The sequence below is a fragment of the Cervus elaphus genome, chromosome 5 (genome assembly GCF_910594005.1).
Source record: "Cervus elaphus chromosome 5, mCerEla1.1, whole genome shotgun sequence".
In the NCBI taxonomy this organism is placed as follows: Eukaryota; Metazoa; Chordata; class Mammalia; order Artiodactyla; family Cervidae; genus Cervus; species Cervus elaphus.
In genome coordinates, this window is record NC_057819.1 from 113,033,462 (window position 1) to 113,042,667 (window position 9,206).

Here is a 9,206-nt window from a genome sequence, read left to right on the forward strand (position 1 = left end):
AGAGGTCTCTTCAAGAAAATTAGAGATACCAAGGGGACGTTTCATGCAAAGATGGGCACAATAAAGGACAGAAATGGTATGGACCTAACAGAAGCAGAAGATATTAAGAAGAGGTGGCAAGAATACACAGAAGAACTATACAGAAAAGATCTTCACGACCCAGATAATCGTGATGGTGTGATCACTCACCTAGAACCAGACATCAAGAATGCGAAGTCAAGTGGGCCTGAGGAAGCATCACTACGAACAAAGCTAGTGGAGGTGATGGAATTTCAGTTGAGCTATTTCAGATCCTGAAAGATGATGCTGTGAAAGTGCTGCACTCAATATGCCAGCATATTTAGAAAACTCAGCAGTGGCCACAGGACTGGAAAAGGTCAGTTTTAATTCCAATTCCAAAGAAAGGCAATGCCAAAGAATGCTTAAACTAGCACCCAGTTTTACTCATCTCACATGCGAGCAAAGTAATGCTCAAAATTCCCCAAGCCAGGCTTCAACCATTCGTGAACTTTCAGATGTTGAAGCTGGTCTTAGAAAAGGCAGAGGAACCTGAGATCAAATTGCCAACATCAATTGGATCCTTTAAAAAGCAAAAGCAAGAGAGTTCCAGAAAAACATCTATTTCTGCTTTATTGACTATGTCAAAGGCTTTGACTGTGTGGATCACAATGAACTGTGGAAAATTCTGAAAGAGATGGGAATACCAGACCACCTGACCTGCCTCGTGAGAAATCTGTATTCAGGTCAAGAAGCAATGGTTAGGACATGGAACAATAGACTGGTTCCAAGGAGTATGTCAAGGCTGTATATTGTAAAACACCCTGTTTATTTAACTTATATGCAGAGTACATCATGGGAAATTCTGGACTGGATGAAGCAAAAGCTGGAATCAAGATTGCCGGGAGAAATATCAATAACTTCAGATGTGCAGATGACACCATCCTTATGGCAGAAAGTGAAGAAGAACTAAAGAGCCTCTTGATGAAAGTGAAAGAGGAGAGTGAAAAAGTTGGCTTAAAGCTCAGCATTCAGAAAACTAAGATTATGGTCTCTGGTCCCATCACTTCATGGGAAATAGATGGGGAAACAGTGGAAACAGTGGCTGACTTTATTTTTTGGGCTCCAAAATCACTGCAGATGGTGACTGCAGCCATGAAATTAAAAGATGCTTGCTCCTTGGAAGAAAAGTTATGATCAACCTAGATAGCATATTAAAAAGCAGAGACATTACTTTGCCAACAAAGGTCCATCTAGTCAAGGCTATGGTTTTTCCAATAGTCATGTATGGATGTGAGAGTTGGACTATAAAGAAAGCTGAGTGCCGAAGAATTGATGCTTTTGAACTGTGGTGTTGGAGAAGACTCTTGAGAGTCCCTTGGACTGCAAGGAGATCAGATCAGTCCATCCTAAAGGAAATCAATCCTGGGTATTCCTTTGAAGGACTGAACTGAAGCTGAAACTCCAATACTTTAGTCACCTGATTTGAAGAACTGACTCATTTGAAAAGACCCTGATGCTGGGAATGACTGAAGGTGGGAGGAGAAGGGGACAGCAGAGGATGAGATGGTTGGATGGCATCACTCACTCAATGGACCTGAGTTTGAGTAAGCTCCAGGAGTTGGTGATGGACAAGGAAGCCTGGTGTGCTGCAGTCCATGGGGTCGCAAGAAGTTGGACATGAGTGAGTGACTGAACTGAACTAAGCACAGAGTTGGACTGTTTTTGCTTGAAAGGTCCTTTTGGATCTTCCTTCATACAAGGTACACAGCATCTATTTAGAGGACTCACAGACAGCTATAACCCAGATGGTAACGTGAGTGGCATGACCCAGGCTCCCATGTCTCTCGCCATTACTAAGTCAGTTTGCTGGGCAGTCTCCTCTGTGTCTCTCTGAGGTTGACCCCTCAGCTTCTTCTGGCTTTTTTTTTTTTTTTTTTTGAGCAGGTCACTTTTCTTGAGTCTCCAGAAAGTTGGGGACTCAACCTTCTGAGCTATAAAGTGACCCCATGTGGCCATCCTTCCCCAAAATGGTCACAGTGACCTTTGCTAAGGGCTCTCAGGCCCTAACCTCATGGCTTTTTAAAAAAGAATTTATTTATCTGGCTGCATTAGTTGTGAGATCTTTGCATCATGTGCATGGACTCTCTAGCTGTGGCACATGTGCCCTCAAGCTTGAGCAAGTACAAAAAAAGTGGAATGCCCCTCTTATAATTGCTCCTTGGAATCAGCTGACCTCAGGAGAAGCAGACTCTTTTCCTGTCAGATCCCAGAGGTCTTTTCTCCTTGCTTGCCCTGCTTCCTCTCCAAAGATTCTGTGTATCTCTGCCTGCCTCCTATTTTAGTCTATTAAAAAAAAACTCTTTTCTGCATGATTTTGACATGCTTGTATATTTCTGACATCAGAGCAATCCTCCTACTGCAAGAGTCTTTCTAAGGAAAATCATCCTTATCTAAGTCCAGATTTGTTTTTATTTGACACAATTAGAATTCAGCAATAAAAAGACAACTGGAACAACCTTAATTTGTAAACTCAGACACATTCTCCTAAACTCCTGGACCAAAGAAAATCAAACCCCATATTACGAACCAACTAGAAAGTAATGAAGAAAACTCCAGACCTGGACTTTTGAGTTATAGCTAAAATTGTAGAGGAAAATTCATAACCTCAAATAGCTGCATTATTAAAGAGAGACTAACAATGAAGAACCTTACTACAAAATTTTTTTTAGATTTTTTTTTTGATGTGGACCACTTTTAAAGTCTTTATTGAATTTGTTACAATACTGTTTCCGTTTCATGTTTTGGTTTTTGGCCGCCAGGCATGTGGGTTCTTAGCTCCCCGACCAGGGATCGAACGTGCGCCCCCTGCACTGGGGAGCAAAGTCTTAACCACTGGACCGCCAGGGATGTCCCTACAAAAATTTTTTTTAAAAGAACAACAAAATAAAATAGATGAAAAATAGATGAATAACAAGAAGAGCTGACATCGAGATAGAAAATAACAAATACATACAGATGCTCAGAAACTGATTCTTTAAAGAGACCATTAAAATAGATGACATCTTTGTGGTTCTGATTTAGGAAAAGAGAGAGAGATTAAGAAGTACAGAATTAGGAATGGGAGAGGAGACATAACTGTGGGTACAGGAAAGGTGAAAATAATAAGAGAATGCCATGTACAAGTTAATGGAACACTTGGAAATCTTCCTAGTACTTAGCCAAATTGTTTTTTGCTTGTGAGAGAAGAGGCACAGGGCTGACCCTAGGGGAACACGGCTGTTGGGAAACCATTGCAGAGCTGTGGCCTCAGATGGGAAGGGTTCACAGGACAGGGCAAGTATGAATTGGGAGGTTGTAGATCTGGGCCAGGCTTGGGAGGGTTGAACCTGGGGGCCAGTCTATATGGTTACTATTGCATGAAGGGAACAGGTGGGAATACTGATTAAGAAGCCAGATCTTTTCAGGAAGGGAGAAAATGAACGAGACTTAGCTCTAATGTGGGGCTTGGCTAGATGAATGAGAAACAGGTCCCAGCAAGCAATAGTTCTCCTCTGATCCCTGTGCCCTGGAAGGAGGCAGAGAAACCTGGTGTCTGGGAATCTGAGGTTGAAGAGTGCGTGGGGGTAAGCCTAGCGTTCTTCCCACAGTGGCGTTCAACAGCAAGTCCAGGGCCTGCCATTGCCCTTCTCGGTGCAGAGTAGACACTCGTATTGATATTTCTTCTTTAAAAGTCTTTATTTAATTTGTCACAGCACTGCTTCTGTTTTATGTTTTGATTTTTTGGCTGTGAGGCAGGTGGAAGCTTAGTACTCTGGCCAGGGATGGAACCCAGGCCCTCTGCAATGGAAGGCGAAGTCTTAACCACTGCCAGGGAAGTCCCTGATACTTCTAGAAAGGGTAAATGGGTGATGTTTGGACACTGACCTATCACGTCTTCATGGTAGGTGATTGGGTGTTTCTAGAAGCACTTTGTATGATTCGTCCTGGAGCCAGCCGAGGACCCAAACCATGCCCGGTTCTCTTCTTTCCGTGTGTCCACATTTCACCACCATTCAAACACTGCCTCTTCTAGAACGTTTTCTTACTCCAGTCACCAGCTCCTAATTTACCAGCTTCTCCTCCCCACGACTTCTTTCTTCATTGTTCTTAAAGTTTCTATGACATTACTTACCACTTGACTACTCTTTTATTTTTCCTTAAAGATTAAAAATAGGAACATATTCATTGTAAAAACATTTAAACAAACAGATGATTTTTCTTGGAAGATTCAAAAATTTACCGATATTTATCACAGAAAAAATTAGAAAATATATATAAACTTGTAGCAGGAATAAACATCACCCATATTTTCACTACCAGTGAATAATCACTGTTAACACTTATAGGTATATTGTTTCCATTTTTTAATGGGCACGTATATAATTTGTGTACAATTCTTTTTCTTTTAAAGGTAAATGATAGCGTATTTTCTGTGTTGAAACTCTGCTTTTTGTTTAATTGATGATTGACATCTTTTCAGGTCAGTCCATGAACCTGAATATCCTTAATGGCTGCATGACTCTCCTCTTATGGACTTTTGATGGTCTGTTGATTCTTCATTGTCAGATATTTTATTATGTCTAATTTTTCACTGTGATAAAACACTGCTAGGAGGAATAGACATATAATAAATAACTGATTGTTTAAGAATAAATTTCTAGAAATAGAGCTGTTGGCCCTTTAGGACATATTATTTTCTTAAATATCTGGTGCTGAGATGTTCTTATGAAGTTTTTTGCCAATTTACAGTCCACCCAGTGATGTATTAGTGCCTTTTCCCTACACCATGAGTTTAATCATTAAACAAACTGGACCTGTTTTAATGCCTTTCTTGGTTTACTATAGATGTTGGCCCTTGGTCACTTTTTTAAAGCTGGTTGGCCATTCACACTTCATGAATTGCTTATGTATATCATGTACCTGTTTCTGATTGGTATGGTTAACTCACAGATATACATTCATGAATTTCTATACTGGGGCCATCAGTCCTTGAACAGACATATATAATGCAATGAAAATACCCATGGCCTACTTTCTTGAAGTTAGCGGGTCCCAGAATTCTCTCTTGATTTTAGACATAGAAGACAACTGCCAGAAGGTGGCGCCAAACTGCAGCCGGGACAAGATTAAATTGCATAGCCAAAATTTGGAGTCACTTGGCTCACTAGCTGCATGAATTCCCCTTGGTGTTGGGATGGATTTCTACCATATTCTATTAAGGTTTAAAAGATTTTTAAACTAAATTAAAACTGTACTTCTATTTTCTGTGGTTGATTTTGCTATTAATAAAATGAATCTTGAAGAAAATTATTGTTTTGAAGGTGAGGTAGACAAGCATGAGGCATGATTCTATTTTGTGGTAAGTCTCTTTCTTCAATTTGATTTTCATAGGCCAGCACTCGTCAAAGTTTTCAAGACATCAACTGGGCATTTGACCTCCATTTTGTTCTGTAGATAAACCTTAACTTTGATACCAGTGCTTTTGGAAACTGCTTAAAAATTGCTTCAAATAAGACTATTTCTAAAATATTTTCTATTAAATTATATGCATTTTCTGCTGTCTAGTCTAGAGATAAGACTAGACAGGCACGTTTTGAATAATTCTTTACCACTTAGAAAAGGATGAAGCATGCATAATAATTTAGATTAATTTATTTCTTTTAAAATAAAAAAATTCAAAACTCAGAGTGATGATTTAAGATCTCAATGTAGTTAATGGTATTGCCTAAATAAAGCTCCAAGGCATCTGCATTTTAATTTGCTTATTTATTCATAGGATAAAGAATATTCTCCATTATATTGCTTTGTAGATTTTGCTGTTGTGTGCAAAGAGGAAGTTGGACCAAAATGCCTGTTTGAATAAACTGGAATCATGTCTTCCTGCTATACCATAAGATTTTCAAAATTAAATTTGGGAATTTTGATAGCTTCAGAATAATTTATTTTGGGGAAAGGGTAAGTCTAATACCTGCTTTCTTTTTCAAAATTAATCAATTAAACATACCTTGTTTAGTTCTTTATTTAAAATATTTTTGGCTGTCTTGGATCTTCATTGCTGTGTGCAGACTTTTTTCTCTAGTTGTGGCGAGCAGGGGCTCCTGTCTAGTTGAGCTGGGAGGGCTGCTCATTGAGATGGCGTCTCTTGTGGAGCACAAGCTCTAGAATGCTCGGGCTTCAGTAGTTGCGGGCCCCAGGCCCTAGAGCACAGGCTCAGTAGCTGTGACTCATGGGCTTAGTTGCTCTACGGCATGTGGGATCTTCCTGGCCCAGGGATCAAACTCGTGTCTCTTGCATTGGCAGGGAGATTCTCTGAGCCACCAGGGAAGCCCTTAATTTATTTTTAATTGGAAGATAATTGCTTTACAATGTTGTGTTGGTTTCTGCCATATAACATGTGTATCAGCCATAAGTATACATATATTCCCTCCCTCTTGAACTTCCCTCCCACCTCCGCCCATCCCACCCCTCTAGGTTGTCACAGAGCACCAGCTTGAGCTCCCTGCATTGTGCAGCCACTCCCACTACCTGCCTATTTTACATATGGTAATTAATGCCAGCTTTCTTAATTGCTCACAAGGTCGTATGATTATTTCAAATTCATTGCATCATTTATGTTGAATGTAATAGTTAATAGCTGGTTCTATTGCTTCATTCATTTACCATTCACCTATTACTCTATTCAGTTGTGATTCTGTTTACTTATTACTGTATTATTTATTATTCACTTGTTATATTTATTGATTATTCTGTTTATTCTGTTACCTCTTTTCTATTTATAATTCTATAATTTTATTCTATTAATCTTGTTTTAGTATTATTCTACTTTATTATTTATCACTCTATTATTATATTATTAGTTTATACTTTATACACAGTAATATGTCAATTTTTATCAATTATTAATTGAGCATCTTGCAAAAAGCACTCAGATCTTGGAAAGTCACAGTCCCTAATTTTGAAGAATGTGCATAAAATTTTTGTTCCTTTTTATATGCTCCCATCAAATCTTCTCTCATGTAATTTTCACAATGTTGAGAAAGTGTCAGAAAAATAACTTGCTTATTTTAAAAAACCAAGTAACAATAGAGTTTATTTACCATCTCGGTGGTTGACCTAGCTGTACACTCTTGGTTGCCAGTGGTTTATTTATCATCTTCCCTTGCTTACAAACAGCTGCCCTAGTTAGAGACCCAGTTTCCCTGTAGCTTGGTCCTATCAACTCAGCTTGCCATTCCACACAATGTTTCACACCACCTTCTGTCACAGACTTGCAATCGTATCCTCCTACTCAGCAGTAAAAACCCAGATTCTCTCCTTAGTTTTGCTGCTGAAATTTTGAGCTGCTGTTAAAACCAAGACCCCCATCTGTCAACTGCCAAAGACTTGTTCTACCTCCATTGGCCCATTAGTCCAAATTCCTTTCCACTCTCAAACTGTTGGGACTGATGTGGGCGAGGCTGGGAAGGAGGACACCTATGTTCCTGCTGTTGGATGCTCCAAGTCCTTCCAGAGTGCTTATGTCCATAGTGGGGTGTCCTTTGTGTATTAAACTCAAGAAACATTTATTGAGTGCTTGCTCTGACTGACACTGTAATGGGAACCAGGGATAGTACATCAACAGATCTACAGAATTTCAGCTCAGCTACATGTGGTAAAATAAGCCAGCATGGAATTTTGTAACTATGTACAACATTGTTCATTTATAACATGTTCAATGAATATGAACTTGGGCAAACTCTGGGAGATAGTGAGGGATGGAGAGGCCTGCAGTCCATGGGGTCACAAAAGTTGGACACAATTTAGTGACTGAACAACAAAAACAACAATAACTTTGTTCTAAGAAAATATATTCAAGTTCCCAAAGGTCAGCATTGGCATGGCACTTAAAGAATCCTGGAACCACATTTTTGCACTTCCAGCTCTCCAGTCATTATCAGGCTGTTTACCAGCTGTGTGATGTTGAGAAAATTACTTAACATCTCTGTGCCTTGGTGTTTCTTCATCTGTAAAATGAAGACACCAGTTCCTACTTCATAGAGTTATCATAAGGATTAAACAAATTATATTCCTAAAGGACTAGGAATAATATGTGACAAATAGTAAGTGTGAAATATGTTTGTTACCTAGAAATATTTATAAACAATTCTTGGAATACAACCCCCTTTTGAACAGAAGACTGCTTTTTGTTTTTAATGACAAATCGAGGTAATTAATAACCCTTATGTCCTTGCCCATTTAAAAATAGTTCTGGAATTTTGATCACTAGCAGCAGTGACCTGAAAAATAGAAGGCTAGCTATGTATATGTTGCAATGCATTATTTTTAAGAAAGAGGTTGAGGAGTGTAGGTTTCTTACTTAACTCATTAATTCTTCAGTTACTGAATATTTGCTGTAATATCTGCTTGGACCAAATCTCTGTTGATTTTGATTTTCAGATCAGCAGCCTGTTTATACTGTATTCTGATAACTGAGGTTCCAGATGGTATGTCTGTCACCTGGGAAAAGCCCACTGCTGTGGATCCCAGTCATTGCATCATGACACTACCTTCACTGGTGTTTATCGCCATGGAAACCTATACTTACACCTACACCACTATCCTTAATTGGCATGGAGTCATTTTTCAAGTTTGTTCTAATGATTCCTCAGATTCAAGACTTCTTTCCCCTTTAAATAAGAAATCATTTTTCTTGTCTAATCTCTTCTGCTATTCATGCTTGCATTTCTATATCACTTTTGCAGGTTTCAACCCTACCAGCCTATGTATCCAGCCAGTCCATCCTAAAGGAAATCAGTCCTGAATATTCATTGGAAGGACTCATGCTGAAGCTGAAACTCCAATACTTTGGCCACTTGATGCAAAGAACTGACTCATTTGAAAAGACACTGAAGCTGGGAAAGATTGAAGGCGGGAGGAGAAGGGGAGAACGGAGGGTGAGATGGTTGGATGGCATCCCCAGGACTCAATGGACATGAGTTTGGGTAAGTTTTGGGAATTGGTGATGGACAGGGAAGCCTGGCATGCTGCGGTCCATGGGGTCACAGAGTCGGACACGACTGAGCGACTGAACTGAACTGAACTGAGGCTACATATTGGTGTATAAGCAAACACTTATGAATGGGCTTCCCAGGTGGCACAGTGGTAAAAAATCTACCTGCCAATGCAGG

The 9,206-nt window shown here is 39.4% G+C and overlaps 1 long non-coding RNA gene across 1 annotated transcript in view; it reads left to right on the forward strand.

The window, feature by feature from the left end:
* The window catches only part of LOC122695017, a 29,454-nt gene extending 20,545 nt beyond the window's left edge, over nucleotides 1-8,909 (forward strand). Inside the window, exons 5-6 of the long non-coding RNA XR_006341298.1 lie at nucleotides 5,850-5,994; nucleotides 8,781-8,909. This is a non-coding gene — a long non-coding RNA (uncharacterized LOC122695017). The remainder of the gene's footprint in view (nucleotides 1-5,849; nucleotides 5,995-8,780) is intronic.
* Nucleotides 8,910-9,206: the final 297 nt, after the last annotated feature.